Source organism: Ambystoma mexicanum, chromosome 3q (assembly GCF_040938575.1).
Source record: "Ambystoma mexicanum isolate Mex_15411 chromosome 3q, UKY_AmexF1_1, whole genome shotgun sequence".
NCBI lineage: Eukaryota > Metazoa > Chordata > Amphibia > Caudata > Ambystomatidae > Ambystoma > Ambystoma mexicanum.
In genome coordinates this window covers 446,278,981-446,296,640 of record NC_090926.1, presented here as the reverse complement: position 1 = coordinate 446,296,640, position 17,660 = coordinate 446,278,981, and positions in this window count along the sequence as shown.

Below are 17,660 nucleotides of genomic sequence, written 5' to 3'. Positions count from 1 at the left end.
GGGGAACATGAGTTGGACATGGGTGGGGGCCTGCTGGCAGGTGCCCCACAGTGCTGGGGGTGGGGGTGGTGGGGACATGAGTTAGACATGGGTGGGGGCCTGCTGGCAAGTGCCCCACAGTGCTGGGGGGTGGGGGTGGTGGGAGACATGGGTGGGGGCCTGGTGGAGGGTGCCCCTGCACTGCTGGGGGGTGGGGCTGGTGGGAGACATGGGTGGGGGCCTGGTGGAGGGTGCCCCTGCACTGCTGGGGGGTGGGGGTGGTGGGAGACATGGGTGGGGGCCTGCTGGCAGGTGCCCCACAGTGCTGGGGGGTGGGGGTGGTGGGGAACATGAGTTGGACATGGGTGGGGGCCTGGTGGAGGGTGCCCCTGCACTGCTGTGGGGGGGGGGTGGTGGGAGACATGGGTGGGGGCCTGGTGGAGGGTGCCCCTGCACTGCTGGCGGGTGGGGTGGTGGGAGACATGGGTGGGGACCTGGTGGAGGGTGCCCCTGCACTGCTGGGGGGTGGGGGTGGTGGGAGACATGGGTGGGGGCTTGCTGGCAGGTGCCCCACAGTGCTGGGGGGTGGGGGTGGTGGGGAACATGAGTTGGACATGGGTGGGGGCCTGCTGGCAGGTGCCCCACAGTGCTGGGGGGTGGGGGTGGTGGGGACATGAGTTGGAAAATGGTGGGGGCCTGCTGACAGGTGCCCCACAGTGCTGGGGGGTGGGGGTGGTGGGGAACATGAGTTGGACATGGGTGGGGGCTTGCTGGCAGGTGCCCCACAGTGCTGGGGGGTGGGGGTGGTGGGGAACATGAGTTGGACATGGGTGGGGGCCTGGTGGAGGGTGCCCCTGCACTGCTGGGGGGTGGGTGACATGGGTGGGGGCCTGGTGGAGGGTGTCCCTGCACTGCTGGGGGGTGGGGGTTGTGGGAGACATGGGTGGGGGCCTGGTGGAGGGTGCCCCACAGTGCTGGGGGGGTGGGTTGTGGTGGGGAACATGAGTTGGACATGGGTGGGGGCCTGCTGGCAGATGCCCCACAGTACTGGGGGGTGGGGGTGGTGGGGAACATGAGTTGTACATGGGTGGGGGTCTGCTGGCACGTGCCCCACAGTGCTGGGGGGGTGGGGGTGGTGGGGACATGAGTTGGACATGGGTGGGGGCCTGCTGGCAGGTGCCCCACAGTGCTGGGGGGTGGGGGTCGTGGGAGACATGGGTGGGGGCCTGGTGGAGGGTGCCCCTGCACTGCTGGGGGGTGGGAGACATGGGTGGGGGCCTGGTGGAGGGTGCCCCTGCACTGCTGGGGGATGGGGGTGGTGGGAGACATGGGTGGGGGCCTGCTGGCAGGTGCCCCACAGTGCTGGGGGGTGGGGGTGGTGGGAGACATGGGTGGGGGCCTGGTGGAGGGTGCCCCTGCACTGCTGGGGGGTGGGGGTGTTGGGGAGCATGAGTTGGACATGGGTGGGGGCCTGCTGGCAGGTGCCCCACAGTGCTGGGGGGTGGGGGTGGTGGGGACATGAGTTGGAAAATGGTGGGGGCCTGCTGACAGGTGCCCCACAGTGCTGGGGGGTGGGGGTGGTGGGGAACATGAGTTGGACATGGGTGGGGGCCTGGTGGAGGGTGCCCCTGCACTGCTTGGGGGTGGGGGTGGTGGGAGACATGGGTGGGGGCCTGGTGGAGGGTGCCCCTGCACTGCTCGGGGGTGGGGTGGTGGGGAACATATGTTGGACATGGGTGGGGGCCTGCTGGCAGGTGCCCCACAGTGCTGGGGGGTGGGGGTGGTGGGGACATGAGTCGGGCATGGGTGGGGGCCTGCTGGCAGGTGCCCCACAGTGCTCGGGGTGGGGGTGGTGGGGAACATGAGTTGGACATGGGTGGGGGCCTGCTGGGAGGTGCCCCACAGTGCTGGGGGGTGGGGGTGGTGGGAGTCATGGGTGGGGGCCTGGTGGTGGGTGCCCCACAGTGCTGGGGGGTGGGTGTGGTGGGGAACATGAGTTGGACATGGGTGGGGGCCTGCTGGCAGGTGCCCCACAGTGCTGGGGGTGGGGGTGGTGGGGAACATGAGTTGGACATGGGTGGGGGCCTGCTAGCAGGTGCCCCACAGTGCTGGGGGGTGGGGGTGGTGGGGACATGAGTTGGACATGGGTGGGGGCCTGCTGGCAGGTGCCCCACAGTGCTGGGGGGAGGGGGTGGTGGGAGACATAAGTGGGGGCCTGGTGGAGGGTGCCCCTGCACTGCTGGGGTGTGGGGGTGGTGGGGAACATGAGTTGGACATGGGTGGGTGCCTGCTGGCAGTGCCCCACAGTGCTGGGGGGTGGGGGTGGTGGGGACATGAGTTGGACATGGGTGGGGGCCTGCTGGCAGGTGTCTCACAGTGCTGGGGGGTGGTGGGGAACATGAGTTGGTGGGCAGTAGTGCAAGTTAACATGTGGGTTTGCTGGGGAGCATGGCCATGGTGGATGGGGTGCCTGCAGGACATGTGCAGGGTAGGCCCCTGTGGTGTGATCCACCTGCAGAGGGCCGTGGAAGGTGTAGAGGGAACACCTGGGAGGACCCACACGTGCAATTCACGTGTGGTGCTCCCCGCGCACCCCTGTGATACACGTACCCTGCTGAATTCGCGTGTGGAACTTCCCGCGCACCCCTGGAATACACGTACCCTGCTGATATCGCGTGTGAAACTTCCCGCGCACCCCGAAATACACGTAGCCAGGACATTCGTGTGTGGAACTTCCCGCGCACCCCTGATATACACGTACTCTGCTGACTTCACGTGTGTGACTTCCCAAGCACCCCTGGAATACACGTACCATGCTGATATCGCGTGTGAAACTTCCCGCGCACCCCGAAATACACGTAGCCAGGACATTCGCGTGTGGAACTTCCCGCGCACCCCTGATAAGCATGTACCCTGCTGATATCGCGTGTGAAACTTCCCGCGCACCCCGAAATACACGTAGCCAGGACATTCGCGTGTGGAACTTCCCGCGCACCCCTGATATACACGTACCCTGCTGAATTCACGTGTGAAATTTCCCGCGCACCGTTGATGTACGCGTACCCTGATGGAATTGCGTGTGGAACTTCAAGCGCACACCTGTAATACACCTACCCTGCTGAAATTGCGTGTGGAACTTCACACGCACCCCGAAATACACATAGCTTGGACATTTGCGTGTGGAACATCCCGCGCACCCCTGGAATACACATACCCTGCTGATATCGCGTGTGAAACTTCCTGCGTACCCCGAAATACACATAGCCAGGACATTCGCGTGTGGAACTTCCTGCGCACCCCTGATATACATGTACCCTGCTGAATTCACGTGTGAAATTTCCCGCGCACCCCTGATGTACACGTACCCTGATGGAATCGCGTGTGGAACTTCAAGCGCACACCTGCAATACACGTACCCTGCTGATATCACGTGTGAAACTTCCCGCGCACCCCGAAATACACATAGCTTGGACATTCGCGTGTGGAACTTCCCGCGCACCCCTGGAATACACGTACCCTGCTGATATCGCGTGTGAAACTTCCCGCGCACCCCGAAATACACGTAGCCAGGACATTCTCGTGTGGAACTTCCCGCGCACCCCTGAAATGCGCGTACCCAGCTGAAATGACTTGAGGTGCTCCCCGCGCACACCTTTGTTATACACGTACCCTGCTGAAATCGCGTGTGGAACTTCCCGTGCACCCCTGGAATACACATACCCTGCTGATATCGCGTGTGAGACTTGCCGCGCACCCCGAAATACACGTAGCCAGGACATTCGCATGTGGAACTTCCCGCGCACCCCTGATATACACGTACCCTGCTGACTTTGCGTGTGTGACTTCCCACGGATCCCTGGAATACGAGTACCCTGCTGATATCACGTGTGAAACTTCCCACGCACCCCGAAATACACGTAGCCAGCACATTTGCATGTGGAACTTCCCGCGCACCCCTGATATACACGTACCCTGCTGACTTCGCGTGTGTGACTTCCCACGCACCCCTGGAATACACGTACCCTGCTGATATTGCGTGTGAAACTTCCCATGCACCCCGAAATACACGTAGCCAGGACATTCGTGTGTGGAACTTCCCGCGCACCCCTGATAAGCACGTACCCTGCTGATATCGCGTGTGAAACTTCCCGCGCACCCCGAAATACACGTAGCCAGGACATTCGCGTGTGGAACTTCCCGCGCACCCCTGATATACACGTACCCTGCTGAATTCACGTGTGAAAATTCCCGCGCACCCCTGATGTACATATACCCTGATGGAATCGCGTGTGGAACTTCAAGCGCACACCTGTAATACACGTACCCTGCTGAAATCGCGTGTGGAACTTCCCGCGCACCCCTGGAATACACGTACCCTGCTGATATCGCGTGTGTAACTTCCCGCGCACCCCGAAATACACGTAGCTTGGACATTCGCGTGTGGAACTTCCCGCACACCCCTGGAATACACGTACCCTGCTGATATCGCGTGTGAATCTTCCCGCGCACCCAGAAATACACGTAGCCAGGACATTCGCGTGTGGAACTTCCTGCGCACCCCTGAAATGCGCGTACCCAGCTGAAATGATGTGAGGTACTTCCCGCGCACCCCAGTGATACATGTAGCCCGCTTGCCGTGCTGGTACAGGGTTAGCGCAGCCCTTTGCGCTGGATTGGGGATTTTGATGGCTTTTCCCTGCGCGAGAGGCGTTCTTGGGGGTGTAACTGGCGCTGCTGCAGGGTCGCTGCGCCACTGTGCGCCACGGTTGGTTTTGATAGCTGGAATCCATGAATACGCTGTGCGCGGAAATAAGTTTTGGCGCACGCGACTGGCGCAGGGATTCGCACGCGCACACTGTGCGCCAGCCGCGTGTGCCACTTTTGCGCTGAATTCTATGAATTACCCCCTAAATGTCAGTGCATCCTCCAGTGCCTTCCGTCTGATACCCATAGGCCGCAACCATTCTGCATGTGTTGATATGGTAATGCAAGAAGTAGGGGTTTTGGCCAAATGACCCGTCAAAACGTATCCAACTGAATCTAAATGCTGACCTCTGCTGCAATGCCTGTCCTCACCAGTGTTCTGTCGCTTGGTGATCTGTTTCCATGAATTGGAAATGAGGGAAATGTACTATCCAGTGCCTCCAGTGCTCCTGGTCCGTTCTCCGACCAACCCTGCAGATACATTACTGCTGAACTACATCCCACAGAAGTACGTATGGACAGGTTTTTATTTTTGTATGTCAGTTGTAAGTCGCTAATGTGATATATGCAGGGTGAACATCAAGTCATTGAGTGGAGATTACCACAAGTCAGTAATGGAGGAAACCTTCTATCAAAGCGTGATAGAGTTACTGTGAAGAAACGCTTAATTTGAGTCATTTGAGGACCTGGATTTGCTGATTCTTAAGTCCATTAGTGAATCATATAGTTGTCCAATTCTATGTGTATTTGCCAATTCATGTGCTTTGAGGTTCATTCTTAGTGGACCTAACTTCCCCAATCCATCTAACCGATTGTGTCTCTGTTAGGGAGAATTCTCATGTCTGTGCTAATTCCCATCAACCTTAGAGATCCCGAGCTCTTTTGCTGGACTTCAGACTTTGTAATTTTACCTCTGGAGTAAGTGAGACCTTTTTCTCACATTCTCATGTGTTTTTACCTGATTTGGATTGTGTGTTTTCACTGTTATTGGACTCTGACAAACTCCACAGGCATCTGCCTTTTCTTGGTTGAACTACAGTTACCAGGTTCGGTAAAGTGAAATTGACTGTACTTACCTTTTCTCTTTGTAGGTCCAGCACACAACATATTATGTGGAGTGATGGGGGTTACCTAATAGCCCCTTATCCTACATTTTCATGTAAAATGTGTATGCTACCCTCACTAGATTAAATGGATGGTGGCAATGGTTTACTCTTTCCTACCATTGTGCTTTCCTACCACCGCAGACTTAACCCTCAGTGCAGTACCTCACCCATGGGTGGCCATTTTGTCAAAATGGCCTGTCTCTTCTTTATTTGCCATTTTCTGATAGTGAGGTCTTTCTTGGGTTTTACTCTGTGCAGTGAGGCAGGTTTGAACCCTTTGTTTGTCTTGACTTTGGCAGGCTTCAGCCCTAAAGCCCACCCCTGGATCCAGTGTGTCTGGATGGATAGGATCTGAGGGAGGCTCCCAAAACTCCCCTGTCCTTTGTCCCTAGGAATGCCGGAATGGAACTAGTCCTGACTGGCTGTGTGATTGACAGCCTAGGCTGTGCATGAATGGAAGAAACCTGCTTAAAAGGTGATGGATGGGGGCGCTGTTGAGCTCGAACAAGATGGCCGCCTGATCGCGCGCTCCGTGTCGCAAGGCACCCTCCTTATACAAAATATCGCAGAGGTGCTCAACTCAACCCAGAATCTGTTGCCGGATCCACTGCACCCAAGCCTTGGGAGTGTGCTCCCTGAACACTGCCCTCTGGGACAGCCTGACAGCTGAGATACGGCGCCCGCAGTCCGGGCCAGGAGCCGGCGCTGCTCCTTTCCGCCTCCCAGCTCCGGAGCGGTGAGACGGCCGTGGCTTTTTTGAGGCCTGCCGTGGGGGAGGGGCGCATCGCGCTCCGATGCGACCGCTCTCCTGCCTTCCATGTCCCTGTGATGGCCCGGCCTGGGGCACCAGCACCCTGTTTGGACCCGAGGACCGCTTCCACATCTAGAGCGAGCTGCTCCGCTGCCCCTCCTCGGGTGGCGTGCTGCTTTCTACTTGTTCTCTGGAGACCCATCGGCAGGAGGCAGACTCGCGGGGCACCTCCTCACACTGGACATTGGTGAGTCACATAGACCCACGGGGCATCCTGCTCCCCTCCTGGTGGAGGCTCCGGTGCCGCCCTCGGGGTGTGAATAGATTCTGCCCCTCATATCTTCGGCACCCGTGGCGTCAGGTGGAGTCGCACGCACGGGGGATCACTCTGATTGCTGGAGACCCACGGCAGATACTGGGCCCCTCCGATCCTCGACACTGACACACAATGCCCAACTTTGGCCCTCGGTGTGGGCCCCATCAGTCGCTGCCACCTGCAACTTGTACATCAGCCTGGGGTCCTCTTGCGAGGTGCTGCACCTCTGGCCCCATTGCCCACCATGACCACCTGAGCTCCTGTACCGTAATGGATCTCCCCTGTGTCGAAGGCCTACTGTCCTGCCAACATTAACTGTGCGCTCTGACAAATTGTGATCCTCAGCACTGCCCTCTTTGGTGTGATCGGGCCCCGGTCGCCCTACCGGCCCTTGGCGGCCCATACTCAATACGCAGGGGGCCGTGTCCGCCTGGCCACCTGATCTGGTTTTACCCCAGTGGAGCCCTCGGCTGCGGCCCTCACATCTACTGTCACATTCTGTTGCTCCTCCACTTTCGGCTCTTGCCCAGGGTCCTCAGCGTGATCCGGCCCGGTGGTCTGTCCCGCCGAACACCCTGCAACCCTCCGGAGCCTCGGCCCTGCGGGTGACGGCGCGCATAGCCCCCGCACCCGGTTGCATTCTATCCTATCTTTGAGGGCCCCTCATTGCTCAGAACACTCTGAATGCCTGTCAGTCTCTCCTGCGTCATCTACCTCTCCCAATACCCCCATTTCCCCCCTGGGTCACAGATCCTACTGTCCTCCTGGCATCATGACCAAGGGAGCCGGAAAAAAGCAATCTTCAATCAACATGTTTACAAAGGCCTTGCTGGGCCTTGCGGTGGAGGCACCTGACCAGGAATCACCCAACACGTCAGCATCAGACCCGGCCGAGTCCCAAAAGATAATGGAGTACATCCGGGATGGCTTCACCACACTTCATAGCAAGCTGGACGACATGAACGGCACTATATCCTCCATTAAGGCCCATATAGAAAAGACTGACAGCCGGGTCACTGAGGTTGAGACACAAGTGAGAACTGCCGAGGATGGCCCGAGCTCCCTCAGGGCTGAGGTCTCGGCTCTCTCTGGCCGGGTCACCGAGGTTGAGAAGAAAAATAAGGACCTTAAATCCTGCTTGTGGCGCAACAACCTCCGAATTATCGGAGTACCTGAGGACGGCATACAGGAGCCAATGGAGGACTACGTCGAACACATGCTATTGCAACTACTGGACTCCCCAAAGCTCTCTCCTCAGTTTGCAATCCAGTGTGCACAGCGAGCCCTCACAGCAAAACCTAGACCAGGCGCACCGCCACGCCCCATCATAGCTCGTGTTCTAAATTTCCGTGATCGTGACACCCTTCTCAGGGCGGCTAAAATCATGGGTGAACTTCTTTTAGGCGCAGCAAGGGTCCACATCTACCCGGACTTCTCGGTGACAGTCCAGCGAGAATGCAAAACCTTTGTGGTGGTGAAGAGGAGGCTTCGAGATCTACAGGTCAAAAATGCCATGCTATACCCTGCTAAACTGAGGATCGAACACTCTAACGGGTGTACTTCTTTACGATCCCGGAGGAGGCCTCCAAATTCCTCGATGAACGCTTCCCTGGCTGAAGCCTCTTTGCAATGTATGATGTTCTCACTATGTTCCTAACTGGTTGCTCATGATTGGGTTGTTGGCTTATCACAGCAACGTCACATTCGTAACAAATATAGTTAATGTTTAGCTCCTTGATTATGTTGTCCTTGTGTTGAGACACTGAGCTAATACAGTATAGACTTCCGGCTGTGAAGATGTAGGTGGAGACCGTTCTCTACATCTACTATTATGACACCTTCTCCATGTGTGTAGCTGAACTCACATACTGTCAAGATCCGACTGTCTATGAAACTATGAACCTGGTCTTGAGCGATCTGCTTCTTGATCGCGCGACAGTGCCTGGGTTACCCCGGGGGGACTCTCCCCGGGTGCCACTTGACAAGAGTCCTGGGCACCAAGTTTATCCTAATATTGCCTCCCGATTTGGAGCGTTACCGCCAGGCCGGTTCACAGGCCCTCCAGGCGCTGATGCCATTGGTTTGGATTTGGTTGTTTAGTTATGGGGTTATCATTCCTCTGTTTGGGGGAGGAATGTGGGAGGGGGCGGGGGGAATTGGGCTCTATGTTGAAAAAGGCTTGGTATCAACAGAGGAGGTAGAGTGCAGGGCGCTGTGGAGCCAATGGTACTGCAGATCCATCTGCACTATTTACAGATCATGGGGGCACTACACCATTCACCTTCAATCCCTGATGACTATCCCTGGGCTGTTGGGTGAGGACACCCTGACATTCATGAGCTGGAATGTTTGGGGTCTGGGAAACCATAAGAATATGAGGCTACTACAGCTCCAGGCCGAACATCATGGGGTTAAGATCCTGTTCCTGCAGGAAACACATGTCTGCACCGAGTACTGTGAAAGGTTTGCTAAAGCATGTGATCCTCAGAGGTATTACACTACCTACTCTACCCAGAGCCGGGGGGTCATGACCCTGATTTACAGAAGCCTTAAGTTTAACCCCATAACTACATCGATTGACCCCCAGGGCAGATATGTGCTAGTCCATGGTATCCTGCAGAACAAAGAGGTGGTCCTGCTAAACATTTACGGTCCCAACATTGACGATCCCGAATTCTATACAGACCTCACTGCCCTCCTCAATAGCTTCCCACTGTAACCAATCCTCTGGGGAGGAGACTTCAACACTATATTCGATGTAGACCTTGACAGATCTGGCTCTAGACCCCATGAACTCACTAAGGCTGCTTATACTACACTTTTGTCTCTCCCCCGCATGGCCCTTGTTGACGCATGGAGACCTCTCTATCCCGATTCACACTCTTACTCCTTCTACTCCTCAGTTCATGACTCCTATTCCTGAATCGACAGGTGGCTAGTGTCTGATATACATATAAGGAATATATCTTCCCTAACGATCCTACCCAGAACCCTCTCTGACCATTCGCCAGTCACTATTACCCTAGGTTGGGGCCCCGACCACGGTCGAACGAGATACTGGAGAATGAAGCCGCAGTCCCTCCTCGACCCGGTTTTCAACTCTGAGCTGGAGTCGGCAATCGAGGAGTTCTTCGAGATCAACATTAACATGGTATCCTCACAGGCCACCCTTTGGGAGTCCTTCAAGGCCTATATTAGGGGTATTGCCCTTTCCAAGGAAAACGGCATCCTTAAAACCATCCGAAGGGGAATGGCCGAGAGCGAGGCGACGCTGTCTGCTCATGAGGCCCAATACACGCTTCACCAAACCCCCGAAACCCTCGCGATAATCGGTACAGAACTGGACACCTTCCGCTATCTGGCGGATCATGAACTAAGGTTTTTAGATAACCCAGGCCTCGCGAGGAAATATGGCAAGGACGAGTGCCCAAGCCGCCTCCTAGCTAGGCTTCTATGCCGTGAGTTTGGAGCCCCGCCCATCCCTGGGATAGAGAGGCCTGATGGTACCCTAGCCACCTCACCCCAAGATATTAATTCCGAATTCGTCTCCTTTTATGAATCTCTATATGCTCAAACAGACAGCGCCACAACATCGGAAATTGATGCCTATTTGGATAGTCTCCCCCTCTCATTCCTTTCCCCCGAAACCATTGGCTCCCTTGAGAATCCTTTCACCCCTGAGGAGCTATCAGAAGCTATAGACTCGCTCTCTTCAGGAAAATCCCCGGGATCAGATGGAATGCCCGTCGAATTTTACAAGCACTTTAAATCGTTCCTACTTCCTCGCTTGATGGCCCTTTGGGAAGAGTCAGTGGAAATAGGTCAGCTCCCACCTCGCTCTGCAAAGCAATAATAACAGTCTTGCTAAAACCTGGCAAACCCCCCACTCAATGTGGCTCCTACGGCCCACAATCACTTATCAATTGTGATGTCAAGATCTTTGCCAAACTACTGGCCTTAGGCCTAGCGTCCTATATGACACACATTGTTCACCCTGATCAAGCGCGATTTATCCCGGGACGCTCAACCACCTTGAATCTGAAGCGCCTCTTCAACATCATAAGCAGGGTGAGCCCAGATGTTCATGCGGTAGTCACGACACTTGATATGCAAAAGGCTTTTGACTCCGTCTTGTGGAAGTATCTTTGGCGTGTGCTTGATAAATGTAAATTCGGCCCCACCTTTCTCTCCTGGATCAGGTTACTCTACTCCAACCCTGTAGCCAGAGTTCTCACTGAAGACCGTTACTCCCCCCTTTTTCAAGTAGCCAGGGGCACGAGACAGGCCTGCCCCTTTTCCCCTCTAATCTTTGCTCTGGCAATTGAGCCATTTGCGGACATGCTACGCCAATGTCACGCGCATAGGGGTCTGCGTACCTCAGGTTCCTCGGACATAGTTTCCTTATATGAGGATGACGCCCTTCTTTTCATCCATTCCCCTGAAACTAATCTGGCCCCGATTCTGGAAGATGTCGTCCTTTTTGGCCGTATCTCTGGTCTCAAAGTGACTTGTTCAAAATCTACCCTGTTTCCGCTCACGGCCAGCACACTCCAACCCTTCAGACACCCTGGGATTCATGTGGGCCCCATCTGCTTTCACCTACTTAGGTATTGCAGTCTCACGCCAAACTGAATGGATCTTCAATGAGAATTACCAAAAATAACTCACCAATCTTATAGTAAGGGCACAGGGTTGGAGCAAACTCCCGCTCCCACTGGCCGACAGAATAGGAATATTGAAGATGGTAGTACTACCCCAGCTCCTGTACAGATTTGCCAACATCCCACAGTGGCCGGGTAGCAAGTTCTTTCAGGGCTTGAAACGCACCCTTAACACTTTCTTCTGGCATTCGGGCATGGTCCGACTAAAACTTAAAACCCTAACTACCCCGATGGAGGCTGGTGGCTTCAGGGCTCCTGATTTCCTTGTGTACTGGCTGGTGACTCAACTTCAACATACCACATACTGGTTTAACACCTCAGATCCTCCGCCCTACGTCAGGTTCAAAAAGTTATCAGTGAGCGACCGCGACATCTGTTCCCTGATCGCGCCCATGCCAAAGATGCTAAACACACTTGACCCAGCGACCTGTACATCACTGGCTTTATCAAAAACGTGGCAATTACTGGGTGTCACCCATCCCTTCCATGGTAACTTACCACTCTGGAATTTCCTACCAGAGGTCCCACAAGTTTCTCCCTCCGTCGTTCGCCAGTGGGCAGAAGCTGGCTACGAATTGCTCCAGGACATTTTCTAACAGGGCATTTTTATAGAGTGGCCGGACCTTCCGCCGTCTCTGAGGCGGAAACCTTCCGTTTGGCTCCAATACTCGGCCCTCCAGAAAATCCTTAAGCACAAATACCCAAACTTCCCTGCGTTACCACCAGATGAGCCCGCGATCACAGAACTGTCCTCACCCTCTCCTATGAGGGGAAAAATCTCCAGACTCTAAACATTGGTGCAGACCAGATCACCCCCCCTATTTTCCTAATTAAAAGACACTTGGGCGATTGACCTCGGACTGGAAATGACCGATGAACGATGGGCCCATATGTGCGCACGCACCCATGGGGTCTCCTTTAATTCCCGCTTTAAAATGATCCAATTCAAATTGCTCCACAGGTACCATTACACCCCGATCAGACTCCACTGCATCCAATGTGCTCTCCCCGAGGTTCCCCATGTGCGGATGTGACGACGCTGGCTATATTCATATGATCTGGTCCTGACCTCGACTCACTCAATTCTGGCACGCAGTATGCAACACCGTTTCATCTATCCTCGCCCACCCTATTACCCCTTCCCCAACGAGGTGTCTCTTTCACGACTTCCCAGAACTAACCCGTAACTCTAGGAGACTGGCTGGCCTCTGTATGCTGCTTGCAGTATGCTTTATCCTACTCTGCTGGCTCCGCCCTACTACACCTACTCATGCACAGTGGCTCAGGGCGGTCACGTGGGCTTGAAACACCAAGGAATCCTGGGCCGTACAACAGCCCGCCCACTCCAGACCTAGAGATATCTGGTCAAAATCTTGCTCATTCATGTCCCCTGCTGACACAGACTAAAACCCTACGTCCCCAGCCCTCTCCCCTTACCACTCCCCTACTATCTCCTGAATTGCCTACACTTCAGCCCTGTGACCGCTCTGTGCGTGTTCCCCATGTGTAATGACTGATCTTTTCATTCGCTCTACTTATATGTACTGTCTATATTTTGCTTTGATTGTACATGCTCGGATTGTAACTCACCTGTACCTGTGTTACCATGCTGAATAAAAAAAAAGTTTAAAAAAAAAATGGTGGTGTATTTGGCACTACAGGCAGAGTCGAACACTGGGAGAAACACCCTACGAAGAAACCATGAACAAAGCTTGTTGCAACCTCATGGACCTTTGAATTGCCCGCTGAAATCCAGCTATAAGCTCCAGGAGCCTCCTAGGAGCCTCCAGAGCAGGACCTCCAGATCCAAAGTCCCCTCACCATAGTACAGGACCGAAGGAGTGTATGAAGTCCAACTGGTATCCGTGATCCTCATCAGTGCTGTTTGCTAAGCGATGAAACCGTAAAGTGTCACTGAACCGAAAAGAGCCTGTGCCTGCTGACAAACTCCCATGTACCGCCGCAGCAGCCCTCCAGATGTCCATCCTCGTGTCCCCATGACTGACAATGGTCTGCACTGCTGTAGCAAGACAGAATCCAGCTGGACCACTCTTCTTCTAACCCAAGGTAATGTTTAGGCTTGGGGTACTTATCTCACTGCCTGTAGTTGTGCTTTTCTCACTTGGCAGTTGCATTGACTTACCTTCTTTTCGAGTTGATCACAACCCCCTCCTCACAAGTTTACAGCTTGTGACCCTACAGTGATTTTTATTGAACCACTCTATCTTTGTGCAATACTTTGATCTAACAAGTGTATCATATCCATAGACTGTGTCCCAAATGACTTTGGCTGTCCTGGCTCCCTGAAGACTCTTCTAACTCCATCCATTGATTCTGATATTCTTTGTCCATCATAGGTGCTAGTCTGTTGTGTACTGGTACTGCTGGGAAAGGCTTATCTAGACTTCATTGGAGGATTTTAGTGCTCCTCACATTTACTGAGGAACTGTTCTAACATTTTCACTTCCCTAATCCTTTCCTTCCTACAAACCTCAGAATCTGAAAAGTTTACTAGTGTGATATATAAATGCCATGTCTGTCCTTGTGATTGAAGTCACCTCATGGTGTAGTAATTGTGTAAGAAGCATAGCCAAAGATTAGCAACTAACTTGTTTTGATTCTGAAAAGTAATTGTAAAGCCTATTTACATTGTAATGATTTGCCTTTTAAAAAAATGCTTATTCAAACATTGATACTAATTAAATAAATAACTATTTATAACTGAAACCTTGACTATAGGTGTTACATGGTTACTTGTATTTACGGATTTCATTTTCACAGCTCTACAGCTTATATGTACCCCTCTTGAGATAGTCCTGGCTGCTTAGTCACACTACCAACTTGTGTAGTACAGACCTATACCAAAAGTTGGGTTACCTAATACCAAGCAGATAAGTGTTGTGTAGGCCCACACAGTGTGACTGCACCAATTGCTACCTAACAGTCGTGTCCCTGTGATACACTGTGGTTGAATTAGAATCCCTGCATTGTTTCCCTTTGTGGCCCCACTCCTTGTGACATGTTTCATAGTTTCATTCATTATTTTTAAAGCCAGTCATTACCCTTGTCTTTTCCCCCTGCACTGGCTTCCCTCAATAATCAGTCCCAGTTCCTACCTCTGCCTCCTTCCTGAAATCACCATAGCTCCAAATGACACCCTTGCATGTGCTGCACTCTTTAGAAATAAAGGACAGACCAAAACTGAATTTACTGAGTTCTTATCACATTTGGGTAATACATTTCTGGCAGCAAGATTTGCCAGTCTATTTACCAAACTAGTTTCAGTAGTTCTTCAGTAGTCTCTGGAAGCTCTGAGAGATGGAGGAGTGCGATGTATGTTGCTGTTTAGAAAACTGGAACTTTTTGACTCTAGGTAAGTGTTTTAGCCAATGGCCCTCATTACGACCCTGGCGGAATTCGAAAAACGATGGCGGAAATGTAATACCGCCATCGAATACCGCTCGTTGCGATTATGACCCGTCACCGTAAAGTACGATGCCATTAGCGACACCATAGTGAACGCCAACGCTAACTGCACCAAGTACGCGCACGCGCGCCTTGCAAAACCGTAATTTCCGCCATGGCGCAACGGTACGCGAATTCTGACCCTAGCGGACATTTACTTAACGCCATCAAGCATGGCGGAAAGTACCATTCCGCCATGGTGAGAATTACGGCATCGCGAACCAACCGCAAATGGCCCTACTGAGTGCCTGTACTCCACTCCCTGCCCACATTGCACAACTCTTCGTAGGCGCAATGTAGTCACACTATGCAACCAGTGAAATGTACAAGTCACCCATGCATGCCAACGAACAAATGCATGCAGGGGCTACAAGTGCCTTGTGAGTGGCCATCCATATTTGGCATGTCACCATTGCCGTACTGATGCAGCACAGGCATGTGAAGGTTCATGTACACCAAAATGAACTGAAATATTCCATGAGACAAAACAACAATAGTCCCCCATCGCTTGCCACCAGTGTAAATCAACATTCAAAGCAGTATCCTGAGGGAGACTGCACCAGCCCTGTACTCTTGCCAGTAGACAAACCAACCATCAGCATAAGCATGTACCACACAAGTTGGCAGAGTGACTGAGCAGCCAGGCTCATCTCAAGAGGGGCCAATGGGAGCTGTAGGGCACAGATGGCACGAATACAGAAGCAATTCCAATGGACCTGACCTCAGTCTCCCTCCAAGAAACGCACGCAAACACAGGCACCTGTGACCAGCCATTTTCTGATAATCCCATCATTCCACCAATCCACCTGGCTGACCGGCATCTGTTGCACAAAAGCTAATCCCCCGCCCCTGAGCATGACATCATAAAAACAGTCATAATGGCAGCCCCTATGCCTGACCTTACTGGGCTTCGTAGGCAAACGCGGCCAGTACAGTACCACACAACTCTACTCAGAAGCCGGAACCCAATGCAGATCATCTCACAATACATCGCGACACAAATCGGAATATGCTACATTACTAGCAAAGAATAACGCTACACGGTTAATATCTGAATATAAATTTAATGCACATCAAAATCACCAAGCCCATACAGCTATTTGCTCATAAACTCCCAAATAATTTTCATTACTGTGGGCTGCATCTGCAATAAATGACCAGCTTCTTCTTGTGTGACGCCCTGTTCCTTCATGGTACACAGGGGCTACATTTACGTTCAAAAAGGCAACATGGAAGCGCCTAGAACCGCAGGGCCGTCCCATGAAGTAGGCACTAGTCCAGCTGAAAGGTTGATATGTTGCTCCTAGCCACTAGTACTGCGTAAGGGCATGTGGCCCATTGGCGATCGTCCCATAAGATCGTAATGGTGCTCCACTGATTAACTCGAAGCTGCAGGTGTCGACTGTAAAAGCCATCTGCAGGAGTGGCGTACAGATGGCAGCGGCAAAAGGGGAGGAGATACCTGTCACCCAAATGAAAAAATAAATAATAGTATGGGCATCCGAACTTCATATGTATTACTCACTTCATTCAACACACTAAATCTACAACCATATGCATGCTAGCCCACTCAAAAGGATTAATTTCACCCAAAAATCACTTGCGAATCATAACGATATAAGTCGAGGTGAATACACTATTACAAACGAGTGTTTGTGTGCATGCGTCTGTTAAAACAGAATCCATTAGATGGGATTAGTAACGTGCATAGACACAAGTGTTTGAAGGCGCGTCGAGACAGGGAGGGTTCAACAAGGGCAGATAGACGATGGTCCCACTATGGCAGCTTTGCATCACATAGCGCAGGGGAAGGGGATAGATTCCAAAAAGCCATGTACATGGCAAACTCTCAATTAAATCATCTGTCCATGCATCCATTCATCATTCCATCATCCCGGTATAAAAACGCCTGAATATTTACTCACATAACATTTGAAATTTCCATTGAGTCTGTGCGTAATGCAGTCTGCAAAATCCACTGTGCTCCTGCCCGGATTTCTAGTGTAGTGAAGTAACATGTATTTGGGAACGTCCTGCCTTATCGTCCACTACGCTATTGCGCATCCCATTCAATTCATGTCAATCATTGCATTCTCATCATGGGCCCTGTCCCAAGGACATTCAACAATAGAACGTTATATTTCCAGTCAGACCTGTGGGCGTCTCCTCGCCGCTAGTTGAAAACCAAAAGCGCTGTCCTTCGAATTCCTCATTTGCAACATCACGTCGAAAAGGCATCTGTGAACGCTTGAATTCACAAATACATCTATGTAGTGCGGCTGTGTGTGAAAATGGTAACTGGCTTCAATCACTAATGGGACTCCCCGCCCGTCGGTGAACGTCGGTACAGTGCTGCATGAGGGTCCACCGTTGATCGAGTACTACATTCCACTGACCCTTCACAAGTTTGTTCGCGACTGCAAATATAGTATGTGAAACAATGGGACCATAGCAGAATTAACATATAAACCAATATTTCACTGCCATCGGGATTAAATACATGATTGTAATTGCAAGATGTCATGCGTCAAATTGCAGCGTTGTGTGCGGGACGTGCTCGCCCAAAAGTTATTGCAGCTGGCACAGGTGGAATGAATCACCACAGGTGGAGGCTACACAGCCTGAAAACACATAAATTGCACACCCAACCCCCTCCCACAACCACACCCACTCCAAAA